Raw genomic sequence first — 15,144 nt, 5'->3', positions numbered from 1 at the left:
GTCACGGACTCTATTTATAACTGGCAGTAAGATGTTCAAGTCAATGGCACAGTTTACATAGAGCCAATAACTGTTATTGTAGTCGGTATCATGTGTCAATAATCACTACCCGGTATCGCTAGGACATCCCGTGATTTTCAATGATATCTCATGATGTCACGGACTCTATTTATAACTGGGAGTAAGATGTTCAAGTCAATGCCACAGTTTACAGAGAGCCAATAACTGTTATTGTAGTCGCTATCATGTGTCAATAATCACTACCCGGTATCGCTAGGACATCCCGTGATTTTCAATGATATCACATGATGTCACGGACTCTATTTATAACTGGCAGTAAGATGTTCAAGTCAATGCCACAGTTTACATAGAGCCAATAACTGTTATTGTAGTCGGTATCATGTGTCAATAATCACTACCCGGTATCGCTAGGACATCCCGTGATTTTCAATGATATCTCATGATGTCACGGACTCTATTTATAACTGGCAGTAAGATGTTCAAGTCAATGCCACAGTTTACAGAGAGCCAGTAACTGTTATTGTAGTTGCAGCAACATGTCACTAATCACTGCCCGGTATCTCTGAGATATCCCGTGATTTTCAATGACAGCTCATGATTTCACGGTCTCTATTTATATTTAGCAATACAGTGTTCAAGTCACTGCCACCGTCCACAGGGAGCCAATAAGTGTTAGTGAAGTCGTTGTCACGTGTCACTAATCACTGTCCGGTATCGCTAAAACATTGCGTGATTATCAATGACAGCTCATGATGTCAAGGTCTCTGTTTATAATGGCAGAGCGATGTTCAAGTCAATGCCACAGTTTACAGAGAGCCAATAACTGTTATTGAAGTCGTTGTCACGTGTCACTAATCACTGCCCGGTATCGCTTAGACATCCCGTGATTTTTAATGACATCTCATGATGTCAGTTTCTATTTATAAATGCCAGTACTTCCGTCTTGAAAATATCTTAAGCTTTTAAATTTGTTTTATAATATAAATTGTCTCAAGTCTGTGAAGTTGTTTTATATGATAGCCATTCTTAAACATATATTAAAAACATTTCTTGACTCCTAAATTTTGTTAGGAGCAACTTTTTGAAATCTAATACAGTTATCTACAACTGCAATTATTTTTTTTTATTATTTCGTAGTTTTTATATACAGATAACTGTTAACGTCTTCAAAGTTTTCTATCACTTTCTATAGAGTATGTTGCAATACGGTATTTAATGTCAAGTATCAATCGAATACCAGACATTAAAACGTTTTTAGTGGTTTCTTACATAATTTTACTTTGTAAAATATCCAGTTTTGAAATATTTTTGTAAAATATGTAAATAATTAGTTATGTTATAGGAAATTTCATCGATCAAATATTCAGTATGTGACCTTAATACTTTTTACCCAATTTTTGAGGATAAATTAAACCTTTTAACGTCTTTATGAAAAAATTTATGATTTTGAGAATAATAAGTTTATTAGTTATACAAAGAGTACCATTTTGAAGTGCTATAAAGTAGAAACTTGTTATTCAACACCTAAATCGGTATTATTAGTTATAAACCGTTCCAAGTTTGAAATTTATCTCTTAAACGATTAATAATATAACAGGTTATATGAAAGCGGATACACGCAGATAGAGGAAAAAATTGTGTTATGAAGCATATTTTACAATAATCTTAATGCTTATTTTTTTATACAATCATATCCTAAATATTGGATCTTAAATATCAAACTAAATCGTAAAGGCGATAACTCTTTAAAAACAGTTTAAAATTAAATTTTCATAATAACCTTGTGTTGTATTTTACTAGAGACATACTTATTTATTGCCTTCTTAATAGTATTATCCAAATATTTTATTATTTAAAGTAGTAAGAATATGTTTGATCTAACGAAAGCAATATTTATACAAATAAAACTGTCGTTTAGTGAGATTTTGAAAGGATCTTTTTGTACGATTTCTCCGAAAAATGCACATTTTAAAATTAGTAAATCTGATAAACCTGATGAATAGAATCTGCGTACAATCAGACTTTGAGAGATCACTACAATCTTGTTCTAAAAGTGATGTGTACGCAACTTCTGGGTGTAAAGCATACTTTGGTAGCGCCTAAGCCGCTGTTGTGACCCCTGCTGGCGCTATGAAGCTTGGTGCTACAATTCCAAGAAAAACTTCAGACTAGGTAAGACGTTTTCTTATAGAGTGGAGTAGAGTTGAGAACAGAATCTAATCGTAGGGAAGAAATCACAACCAGGTTCTCAAGGCTATACATAAGGTAAGAGCACTCCACAACACGTGTCGCGTAATGCCCTTCGACGAGATTGAATAACAAAATTTCACAGTCTATAATTTTTTTTATTTATTTATTTCAGAGTCTATATTCTCGAGATATTCTGCGTACATACAGACAGAAAACCATAAAAAAGACATTTTAACATGCTCCCGGTGTACAAAAGAAAGATTGTGTGTTATCTTAATGATACGCTTCAATGACGCTCAGCCAAATTCCATATTTAAAAAATGCACCATTGGTTGATTCTGTCATATAAGGATTTAAAAGTAGAAAATAAGTGAAATTTAAGACGTGTGCTATGTAAGGAAGTACTTTACTTAATACTTTATTTCCAACTTAATAACAAAATTCAAGCTCTATTAGTTTCATTTAAATATTTTCAAATAGTAAAATTAGTGAAAGTGAGTTATTGAGTTCGTTATTGAATTAATATCAAACACTTTGGGATAGTAAATCGAACTCTAAAATTTGATTCAGTAGTTTTTGCCTGTGTGTGTGTGAGCGAAATTGCAATGGTTTTCTTCCAAATGTTGGGCAAATCTTTATTTCTAAATTATATTGGTTGGGTTGGTTAGATGATAAAGTTCAAAAATAAAATGCAGTTTCAGGAATGTGTTTTATTTTATTGGTGGGTTGCTTTGAAGGAAATTGCTTTTTAAACATCATAAATCATAATAAGTATAATATGTAAGTTTATACAATTTTAATCGAATTCCTAGATTAAATAGTTCTTAAAGAGCTTACTCAGCTAATAGGTTTCAATGATGCTCTGCCGAATTCCATGTTTAAACATGCACCCTCATATCATATAACATCATTCTTGTCCATGAAAAAATGGTTTCATGCAAGACGTAGTCTACATGTGAAATCTTTCTCGAGATATCTTGCCACATGATACATTCAATTTTTTATTCATCAACTTGTTTTATAACACACTGTTTAAATAAATAAAGTTCTGATGAGCTAGGGAGGGTACTAAAATTCAAGAATGCGTTCAAATAAAATCTTATCATCTAATTCTAATATCGACTGTCCTTTCCTATAGTATTTTCTTTTCATTTACTTTATGATTAAAAGTCACATGTTGAAAATTAATAATTGACTCTGATTGTTTACAAATTAATTTATCCTATTACTTTATCGTTAACGTCATGGTTATCCATAAGAGCAATGATAATTATGCTAGGCTCAGCCAAATCCTATCTAGTCACATGAATCATCATGGAACTCAATGTTGTCTATATATAAATGGAATTTCATGTTTATAGGTAAGTTGTTTTCAATACATCGTGCAAGCAGTCAGACAAATAATGAGACAGTCACAATAAAATCTTCCCAGACCCTCGGGTGATATGCTTCGCTGACGCTCAGCCAATTATCTTCATTATAATTTTTTTTTTTTAGGAGATGCCGATCCCCTTTTAAGCCTTATTCTGTCCGCCCTCATGGGCCACTGGCCTGTGCGAGGATCTTATCAAACAGAATAAGGGGGAGAGTCGATACAGTACAAGGTCAATGGTACTGATAAAAAGTGCAATGGTCACAGACAGGATTTGAACCTGCGTTATCTCTAACTCAGACCCTAAGTCCAACGACTTAGACCGCTCGGCCATTGGCACTCCCAAAAAATCAAAAAAATCAATTTATCCCATCAAAGTTTTTTGGAGTAATTTTTAGCCCCGTATAACCATTGACACGATGTTCCATGACGCGGCTACTTTTACATAAAGCGAAAAGAAGAAGACTATACTCATACCAATTTGGTATTGATTGCTTATACCCTGTCCGAAGAGCGGTGACCTCTGAAGGATTATGGATTCTCCCCGATCCAGGCACTTTCACACGCACACTCACAGCATAGTTTTTATTTTTTGTATGGCCATATTGTGGGCGACGCCAAATTGACATAGCAGGTCATCACGAAAATATGAATTATCATATTTGCTGCTCGGAATATACAATCTTGATCTAAAATTAAAGTTTAAGTCCATAGAATGCAAAGAGGTATAGAAGTAAAATCTATACTTTCGACAAAACGGACCATCCCAATCCCCTTAACCTTCGAAGAAACGTTATTTTAAACATTTCCATATAAATTACTTTTTAATTGCCATTCTAAGTCTTTCTAGTAAATCATTATGGATCATGATGTTCAAAGAAAGTGGATCTGCCACAAGAACTTAGTGTTGAAGCAAAGTACGCTCTCTAGTACATGCAATCGAGCACCTGGATATATCATCACGCCTGGGTAACACGCGATTGGATTGCTTTAAATGAAATAAATTCCAAAATACCTCAAAGTAACTTATTTGTGCTGTGCTGAAGGCTCGTGTCGAATGAAACTATACACTGTCGAATAACTTTACACCTACTCAGCACTTGCAGGAACACCTGCAGGTGCAACCCATTGAAGAAGAGGTTATGGTGCCCATAATTGGCCTTAGAATCGAAGCGTGGAGAGGCACACCTAGCTGGGCCGACAATTAATTACTTATTCATTCCGTCCCCCCCCCCCCCCGATACCGCGGGCTCGGAGCCTTCGACCGAGCACATTTACTAATTATACACCCGAACCAGTCCGTCCATTTGTAAACTGTTTAATATATTATATTTGTGTTTTGTTCCTATTACAGTGTCGGGCCCCGATAACTATCGCCTTAATAACACACGTCCTCGCTGCCCGATTTATGGCTGGAACAATTAAAATGGAATCTAAATAAAGGCGGACTGTGCCGAGCGGGCGTCATTAGTTCTTATTAATGTTTCTATGTTTTTATTAGTGGCGCGATTGGATTAGCGTTCGCCGGGAGTAAATTATTTTCGTCGCCGTGTAATTACCTGGTATCTCGGTTCGGTTTGTTTGGTTGACCTCTCGCCCCGGGCGCCCAGGTTCCTCCGTGACCGAGGCCCCGGTCTCGGCCGACTCATTCACCACCTCCGCGCCCTCGTTGGCCGTGAATTATCGGCCGGAATTACAACTCCCCGGCGGCACCGGTGGGTACATCATTTGGCAATTTTCACTTCATCACCGGCAATAAAAACGTAGAAAGTATCCACCGAGAGAAACGCGGCTGGTTGTGTCGGAACGGTTGCATTCGTACGACGGTTCTTTGGTCTCCGATGAATAGATTAACTATAGGGACGTAGTCTTCCTATGCCCTTCATGTAGTTTTTGTATTTTTCAAGTGACTTCTCCAAAAAAAAAACTAATATAAATAGGCTTAGGAAACTTGTATATCTGATTTTTACTACTTTTCAAGTATATCCTGTACTAAAATAATGTTTTAAAGAGTATGCATAGAACCTTTTATATGTTTAAAAAAATTACCTTTTTTTCTAAATTTCTAATTTTTGTTAATTCAACATTTTTTTCTATTTCTTGATTGAAAGCATTATCATTTAAAATTAGTATAGTTATCTACATATATGTTCTAGACATCTGGTGAAAATTGTATTCATACATTTTCTTTAGTTTCTGAGAAAAGTGCACCAAATGAACAACAATTGTATTTTTCAGGAGACACGAATGAAGTGGAAAACAATACTACAATATGATTTTAGGTGAATTCACTGCTTAAAACATGCGACGTTCGTAGTATTTGTGCAGGTCTAACTCTCCTTTCTTTCTCTTTTACAGTCTGAGGTTTTTCTTTTTTCCACTTTTTGAACACTTTTTTCAGCTTGAAGCATTCTTTTCTACGGTCAACGGAGGGTACACCGTTTACTAATGTTTTACGGTTAGGTTTTCCAACTGCAACTTTGTGAAATGAATTAACAGCATCATAAGTACTTTTATTTCACAAATATTTACACTTATTTCTAGTTTTAATACTTTTAAATTGTGCTAAGTTTTAAATTATAATAGACGAGATTTTATAATAGGATCTTTATAACCTAAATTTTGTTACTACATGATGTATAGCTTGTCTTAATTGAATACATTCCAAAAATAATGATTGTGTGATATTATAAACAAGGTAATAATATATTAGGACGTAAGCAAATGCTTCTATGTAAAAATTCAAATTTATCTTCCAATTAATGTACTCTTTTATTTTTTTTCGTTAACATAAATAATTAAATAAAGTTCCCCTTTAAGTGGAAATCACTGCGCAATGCACACTTAACCATGAAAAAATTCAAATGTAACTGTAAATGTACCGTTTTCTTTCCACTTTAACGCCATGTCATACTTTTATTTCTATTTCTAATAGGACATCGCCGTGCTTAAAAATAATTGTTTACATTAACAAGACCAATAAATACTGCAGTACAAGGGGTTTTTGTTTTGCGATTTGTTCCCATACGGACGAGCTAGCTGTATCAGAAAATGCTGCAATAGAAAAAAAGGTTATTGACGAGATTGCTTTACTACACAATTTACATCATATTTCACTAAAATGTGTGACAAAATATTGAAATAAGGTTGCAACCTTGGCTCTTATCTTATGCTTTAGGAATGCTGAACGGCCAACAGTATTTTAGACAAATAAAAATCTTAAATCAAATCAAATCATGTGTATTCCCGTAAGACTTCTACAAGTATTGACAATGTACATTTGCCGCCAGATGGCCAAGTCAAAAGTACATGTAAAAATGTACTATTCTAAAAACTAAAATAAAATCATATGGGGGCTAAACAGTAGCATTTACAGCAATATTGTATAAGCTTAGAGGTTTGAGACAGTTTTTATAGTTTACTTTTTAAAGCAGACTGTATTAAAACTAGTCAGAAATTAAAAGGAAGCATTGACAATTACAAGCAAGATTATACCGGAATGTATAAATTTTTACAAAATTCCCTATAAATATAAAAATTATTACAATAGGTATAAGAGTCTACAATAAGTATAAGATTCAACAAAGAATATCAACATTAAAAATAAAAATAAAATGTTACAATCAATATAAAAAATTACACAAATACAAATAACATTTACCCAACAAATTTGATTTGAAACATAAATAATTTGTCGTAAGAAATTTCTCAATTGAATAAAATGTAGACATTAACAACCAATAGTAAATTTGTCAATTGTTTGTGACTTTTTTACGGGGTAAGTGTTTAAGAATGTAAATGCTCCAGTTTAGTGCAAATCTTAAGTGAAAAGACTGAGTGATTATTAATTGACTTATGTAATCTGTGAAAGTTAATTGTTGTTTTATTTTTATTTCGGGTGTTGTAGCTATATACATCACTGGAAAGTGTTATTAACTGTATATTTATCATTATATGTAAAGTAAGATCAAATACATAATGGTTTATTTCAGTTTGAATTTCAACCGGCACATACAAAGATTTACGAGGCCTGGTCTTACATACCAGCCTTGGAATTTGCTCTAACAGCAGTTGGATAAAATGCTGTCTATTTGCAGTAATAATAATAATATAATATATTGTTGTACAATGTATAATAATAACGATATAACAATAAATAAATAAATTATGCCCATGCCGTAAGAAAGAAGATGAAAAGTACAAGAAACTTGCTGCATTTTATCTAATCAGAAACATTAGTTTTTGATGCACAAAACAAAGTCAATGTTGAAAATGCTTCAGTTTTATACAACAATAATTTTGTCTAACAAAAAACGTAACCAAGAAACACTGGGACGCTTATTCTGGATTCAACTCCGAAACAAAAAGTAACATTGTTTTATTACAATATTTTAAAATTTAAAGTAATATAATAAAATATATAAATTGTAAAATAATAACAAAAATTATTAAAATTTTGATAGTTTATGTTGTAATGTAAGTAAGCAAAATTATGTTTCGCCAATATTTTTATCGAAGAATTTGAGCGTAATTCCAGATGTAAGCTATCTATCTACACCGATCATTTGGTGGAGATACATAGACGACAATTTCCAAATATTCCCTTAAATACTTACTAAGCTATATAACATTTTTATCCATATAAATAGAATTCTCCCTCCATTTGTCTAAATATGGAAATAGTAGAAATCCCAAAACAATATTCTTTTTTAGATGTGTATGTGCTTGTGGATAGAAATGTCCCTTAAACAATAATTTATCAACAGAAACCGGATACAGATCGGTATATAAATTAAAATAAATAGTTGAATACAAATTAGAAAAATAACTATGACAAATTTAATGAACTGAACTGCCAAATATCATAAGCACTACAATTTTTGTACCTTCCAGGCTTTGCACCTAGCCTCATTGGAGACTATTAAAACTCCTTAATACAGAAGAATGCTTAAATTGTTTATTTTTAAAGTATTCATACTCCTTCAACCCATATTTTCAAGATTAAACTTGGTACATACGAATGTCATCCCTGACCCCTCCTCACAGAGGTTAAAGGTTACTACAAAGGCAACACTATTTAGTCATTACAGGTAATGCGATGGAAAGGGTTGATTCAATGCTAATTATGAGTTTAGTTATTTGAATGGCGCAACTGATGAGACAATGAGAACATCTCTTCATTTAGATTGCACTGGATTGCTGCTGTGTAAACCAGACAGACCTCTTGGTGGTCAAGGTGTCTGATAGCAGAACGATGCAGAGAAGTCGTTTTGAACGTATTCAGCGTCCATTTTCTAATGTCTTCAGACCAGGATTACAAACGATTCACTAAGTGGGAGGTTAAGTAGTGCTAAACATAATAGGTCATTTTATTTATGGAAATTCAATAATGAAGATTTTGAAGAATGAAAGTAGACAGGTTTCAAAATAATCGACTTTTTGGATCTCTTCAGGCGAACGTTGACCCTAGATCCAAGAGTCAAGTCTGTGACAGTGACAGAATTCAGACACTACACTATGCGGGAGATGAAGTCGAGTTAAAATCTAATGAGTTATTTTATTTTTGAGAATTCAACAGTGAGATTTTGAATTATGGAAGGAAGTAAACATTTGTTCCAAAAAAACCAATCGAGTTAGGTTTCAAATGCACCGCCTCTTATGGATATCTTCAGGCGAACGTTGGTTTCCAGATTGTAAGAGTCAAGTCTGAGTCAGTGCCACATTTCAGACGCTGCACTAAGCGAGAGGTGAAGTCGAGCTATATGTAATGGTTCAGTTTAGTTTCGTGTATTCATTAGTGAAGATTTTTAATTGTGACAGGGAGTATAAATTTATTCCAAACAAGGTAATCTAGGCAAGTTTCAGGATCACAATCTTTTTGGATCTCTTCAGGTGAACGTTGACTCCAGATTCCAAAAGTCGAGTCTGTGACAGTTTAAGATTTCAGACGCTGCACTAAGCAAGAGGTGAAGTCTAGCTAAATGTAATGAGTCATTTTATTTTTGGGAATTAACCAATGAAGATTTTTGAATTATGAAAGGAAGTAAGAATGTATTCCAAACAAACCAATCGAGGTAGGTTTCAAAAGCACCGACCTTTTTGGATCTCTTCAGGCGAACGTTGGCTTCAGATTCCAAGAGTCAAGAATGTGACAGTGCCATGTATCAGACCTGCACTGAGCGGGAGGTGAAGTCGAGTTAATTCTAATGGGTCATTTTATTTTTAGGTATTCACCAATGATTTTAAACTATGGAAGGAAGTAAAAATGTATTCCAAACAAGGTAATCGTGGCAGATTTCAAAATCACCGACTCTTTTAGATCTTTTCGGACGAACTTTGGTTTCCAGATTCTAAGAGTCAAGTCAAGACAGTGCCAGATTTCAGGTGTTGCACTAAGCGGGAGGTGAAGTCTAGATAAATGTAATGGGTCATTTTTTGGGGAATTTACCAGTGAAGATTTCGAACAACGGAAGGTAGTAAAAGTTTATTCCAAACAAGCCAATCGAGGCAGCTTTCAAAAGCACCTTTTGTTACAAAATGTTACCCCGGAGCCGAGCTTGCACAACCGCCAGGATGGGCGGGCTCCGAGTTAGATAAACAGAGAAACTCCTCCGACTCATAAACTATATCACTTAGCCTGTTGGTGTTCTTAGATAGGGAATTATCTCGTTGGATTGACTCTCAGCGATCGGGCTGGAGGTAGGAGAATGTTGCGGCGAGGCTATTTACAGTTGTATTTCAGCTGCTCTGGGACCGGGGAGGGAATCGAATCTACATAATTTCATTATTTATTGAGCCCGAAATGAGGAAAGGAGGCGGAGCGCAGTAAATAAGGAGAAAACAGATCAAATTGTCAATGGTTATCAGATGAAGTGATTAATTCGCGGCCTGACCGGCAATTATCGGGCTAAACACACCCGCTAATATATGAACAATGCGGCGTAAACTGTTGTCTGGACGCGTTTGGAACCTGTCCAATTAAATCTGTTCGAATTGTATTAGCATAGGCCATATCAATTTGCATCGGACCTGGGCTTAACAAGTTTAAGATGTTGTACTTCGTTTAGAACATTAACAGAAACCTGATTCGGCCGGTTTACGGCTTGGCGTGGCTTTATGCCCGGAGAGTGGGTGATACTTTGTCTCTCGGGGGAATTCGATTGTGTCTTTAGTGTGTCCGGTTTTATTGGGAACTTTATTCGCACTTTTAGACGTGCTGTTTTGCATAAACCGGGATAGTCGACATTAGTTTGGTGTCTTAGGATTTCTCCCTGTTTGACTCGTGCAATAAAAAGTAGTAACGAATAAATGTCTGGTTTAGTTTCAGTTAACAACTTTAAAGAGAGAGTTTTCCTTTCCTCTTAATCCATTGTTTACAAAATCTTTTTACTCATCTCTAACACCGACTCACCGCTAAAGCTTAATGTTTTAGGCAGCAGCTACGTTTTGAGTGTAATAAGATTTAAATTTTTATTTAATAAAGATCGATTGTTAAAAAGTATTTGAACACGTAAATATAGCATAACCCGTGGCTTCGCACGAAATTTCGCGGTTTTGCATCTGCATGAACACTTCTGGTTTGAGTGAGTTATATTTCCAAACCCAATGTTGAGTTTCCCTTCTTCCCACGATCAATAAAACTTGTTAAAAAATGTATATTTATGGTAATTTTAATTTACTCCGGTCATAGCATTTTTTGCTGCAAAGCTGATTTTGTCTTTCTTCCGACCAAGAAAATATACACACATACACAGCCAGAAGCCTGCTTTTGTCAAAACACAATTTAGATAGATTTCATAACATTTTTTGAATATATGGTAAAGTTTAGACTACATTGTCTCTTATATGTGCACTGCCAGCAAATGACCCGCAGCTTTGCACACAATTAATAGGCGTTCCACGTTTAAGACCACTGCTGGTTCGAGTGAATTACATTTCCGACGCCAATTTTGGTTTTGCCTTGTTGTCACGATCAAGAAAATACGTCAAAATGAATATAATTATGGCATTGTAATTTACTTCGTGCTTAGTATGTTTTAATAGTTGATTCTGTTTTGTTTCCCGATCGAGAAATATATAACACAGATCAGAGAAGCCTATTTCTGTCATAAGAAAACTAAGATGGGGTTTATATCAATCTTTAAATTTACTGTAAAAGTTTTGAAATATTTTAGAACCTATAGTGATGGAATTGATACATTACTTCAAAACAACAGTACAGCGAATTTTCATCTAGAATAGTTCTTGTCGACTGCTGTAAAGGGAGACTTTGAAGTAAAATTACGGCCCTCTTTTTTTAGGACATTTTTTAAACTAGATCAGTACTTACCTAATCGCTGAAATCGAATACGGCGGTAAAAGTTATGGTCATTTATTACAAAATCTACTCACTAAAAATGTAAACAATTTGAAAATAACATTGTTTACATAGAACAGTTGATTAAATTTGACAGTACCATTCAATTAATAGTAAAAACTTTAAAAGCGAAGCTGGGATTTTTCGCTACTGTAAAGACCAGGGGGCGTAGCCTGGAGGGATTTTCGAAATATGTCTATACGATTCATCCCAGGATCCGCGAGAACGGCCATGTAGAATTCAGTACAATCGGTTGAGTAGTTTAAGCGTAAAAACAAAACAAACAAACGATGGCATTGTTGCATTTATAATATTACTAGGATATATTTTCAAGTCAGTTGTTTTTTTTTACACTTTTGTCTCGTCCCTGCGTTAAAGCTAACTGACCACAACTTAAAAGTTATATTCACTAGCCACATGCTATAAATATTATTAACTTATTCACTTATTATTAACTTTTAGGTAAATATGTTAAATCCAGTTAGAATAATATCATGTTTACATTAATTAAAAAAAAATAACCTGGTTAAGGTTTTTACTTTATTAAGTTATTAAATTATAAAATAACTTATCACATTAACTAAAAGTTTAAACTATTTGTTAGTATTCATTAAACTATTGTAACTGATAACTTCAATATAAAAATTGTTATATGTACTTATTTATTTTAAGCTTTAACTTAGAGACTTAAAGTTTATATTTAGTTTAAAAAAGGGTTTTAATATGGTTTTATGGTTCCTGTTAAAATTTAGTGCTAGGTATGTTTTCATTACAAATGCATCATAACTATTCAAATATTTTCTTCAAACCTGTTTTATAGCCCTCTCCAATAGCAGAACATTACGTTTAAAAAGTTTGTTTTAGCTATAGACGTATTGAACGATGTGTGAATAACCAAGTATTATCCAAAGTTAAAGTCAGCTGCGACTAATTTTATCTGCCTTTTATCTTTATTTTAGTTTTCATGACTATCATATTGTTGATGAGTTCACATTTATAGGGTTAATGCTTACATTGTAGTGAAATATTTACAGCATTCCATAACAAGTATTACATTTTTATGCAACAAGAAATTCTATCTTTCAGTTTTTCTTCTAGTAAGGGATTTAAATCCCGATGATAATGTTTTAATGGTAATGCCGAATTCATTATGTTGTCCATAACCGTTCTTAAGTAAGAAACGTTCAGTGTGGTTTCCATTTCTGAGTTTATCTTTGAACCGCAATTATCAGTGGGGTTGAGGAACGTGACTGCAGCTCTATGATAAATCCAAGGTAAACAGCAGGCGGACATTACACCGACGCTGACCCATGGGGTAACCCTGGTCTTGCAACAGTACATAAACATCAGCACTACTGAACAATTGACCGATTGCCATCTCAACTAGGAATACATCTGAATAATCGCCTCACGAGCTGGGTGATGTTTCTCAACAGTCTCCCGCAATTGAAACCATTCGCCTGTGAATCAGTCGCTGTTGATTTGCCAAAGTACTCTTCGGGTCTCGATCGTGACCGACCCTCGTTAAGCCAACAGTTGCGGTCGGTTCTGTTTGCAGAATTTGATCTAATTGGCAAGTTTGAGGCAAGGAAGGCTAACAATGAGTGCTTCTGTTCACCCGATCGTTGTAGTCTCCAGTGGCTCGGGATACGGGAATGGCAGCGGCGGTCTGAGGGCGGTAGTTAGTCTAACGGAGACTATACTTTGGCTGGGAAAGTAGAATATAGATCAGAAACTAGATTGGTACTGTAATCACAGTGCGATAGTAACGATGTATCCTAAACGTTATTATAAATTGTAGATTGGAATATAAAAAAGCAGAGTTTAGTAATCAACAAGACTGTAAATAAAAATTATTTATATTTAATTCTTAAAGATTCTATCAGGATAGCAACTTGGCAAAGGCAACTTACCGGTATTCTATTCCTTATTCCACCAGCAATTCGACTAATAAAAAATTAAACCACGTGGTTAATAGTAGCACAGAATGAATCAATCCCAACACTTCATGCAAAACATTTTCGCGTTCAAAAGTAAATAAGCCCAGCAGTTACCGTACAGCTTTGACCACATGAATATGTTTATAAAGATCATTCGATTTTCATTGTCGTTGATTTTAAAAAGTTAGACCCATCTCTAGAGATTTTAACCATAATTGAGTCATCAAAAACCCCAAATTCTGATATGCAAAAGTGACTGAATTCTACATGTAATATCAAATCAAATATGTTCGTACCTGTTTTAAATTTCTTATTTATTAAAGTGTAATCTAGACCTACATTTTTACATACTCTATTGCCAATTATCACTCTTTTCTACGGACACCACATATATTTTTTTACCTTGATCACGAAAGTTTTCACAATTATTTTTTAAGTTCATTATAGTTTTTAATGTATAGCTGTCTGGTGTAGTAACCTGTTGTTTACATTATTGTTCAGGTAAACCATTACAAATTAAAACAAAACAAGAGACGTAAAACATAACCGCAAGAGACAAAGCAATACGTAACGGTGTTTTAGTGTGACAAAAATAGCTCACAAATAAAATCCTTCTTTAAAAATAACCATAAATCCCATGTAAATTTATTTACTGACATTTAAGGAACCCTATCACTCAAGAGTATGACAAAATTTCATTTCTGCCTATCTGACCGCTTGATATCTTGAAAACTAAATGACCTTAACATTTGAAATTGTGCATGGAGTTTCATTTCTATACGCTCATGAATGTGAATACCACTCTAAAGGATTTTGCTGAGCGTTAGCGAATGTTTTAAATTGTTCTTATGATCAATGACAGAGTTGGCTACAAGATCTGATTTCAGCACACTCTTTCTCGCAGTACATCCTCTTACTAACTCATCGGTACATTTATTACTTAAACTCTGTTACTAAACTTAGTGAACAAAGATGTGAATATTATCATGTGACGAGATATCTCGAGAAGTATTTCATCTTCTCGATGAAATAAGTGGTGTGGTATACTACTACCTTGTATAAAAACTTAGTTGTACGACAGTATTGTACATTCCGTTCTAAAAAATGTTAACAGACAAGTTACTATACATTTATTATTTGAGGGACATTAAATCCTGGTTTGTGTATAATTTATAATAGTTTTCGTGAACTTTAATGTTTAAAATATTATACGTTCGCATCTTTAAAATATAATTACTCTGTTGGCGATTACAAAATGAAAATGT

Source organism: Homalodisca vitripennis, chromosome 4, assembly GCF_021130785.1.
Source record: "Homalodisca vitripennis isolate AUS2020 chromosome 4, UT_GWSS_2.1, whole genome shotgun sequence".
NCBI lineage: Eukaryota > Metazoa > Arthropoda > Insecta > Hemiptera > Cicadellidae > Homalodisca > Homalodisca vitripennis.
Note: the sequence above shows the minus strand (reverse complement) of the source record.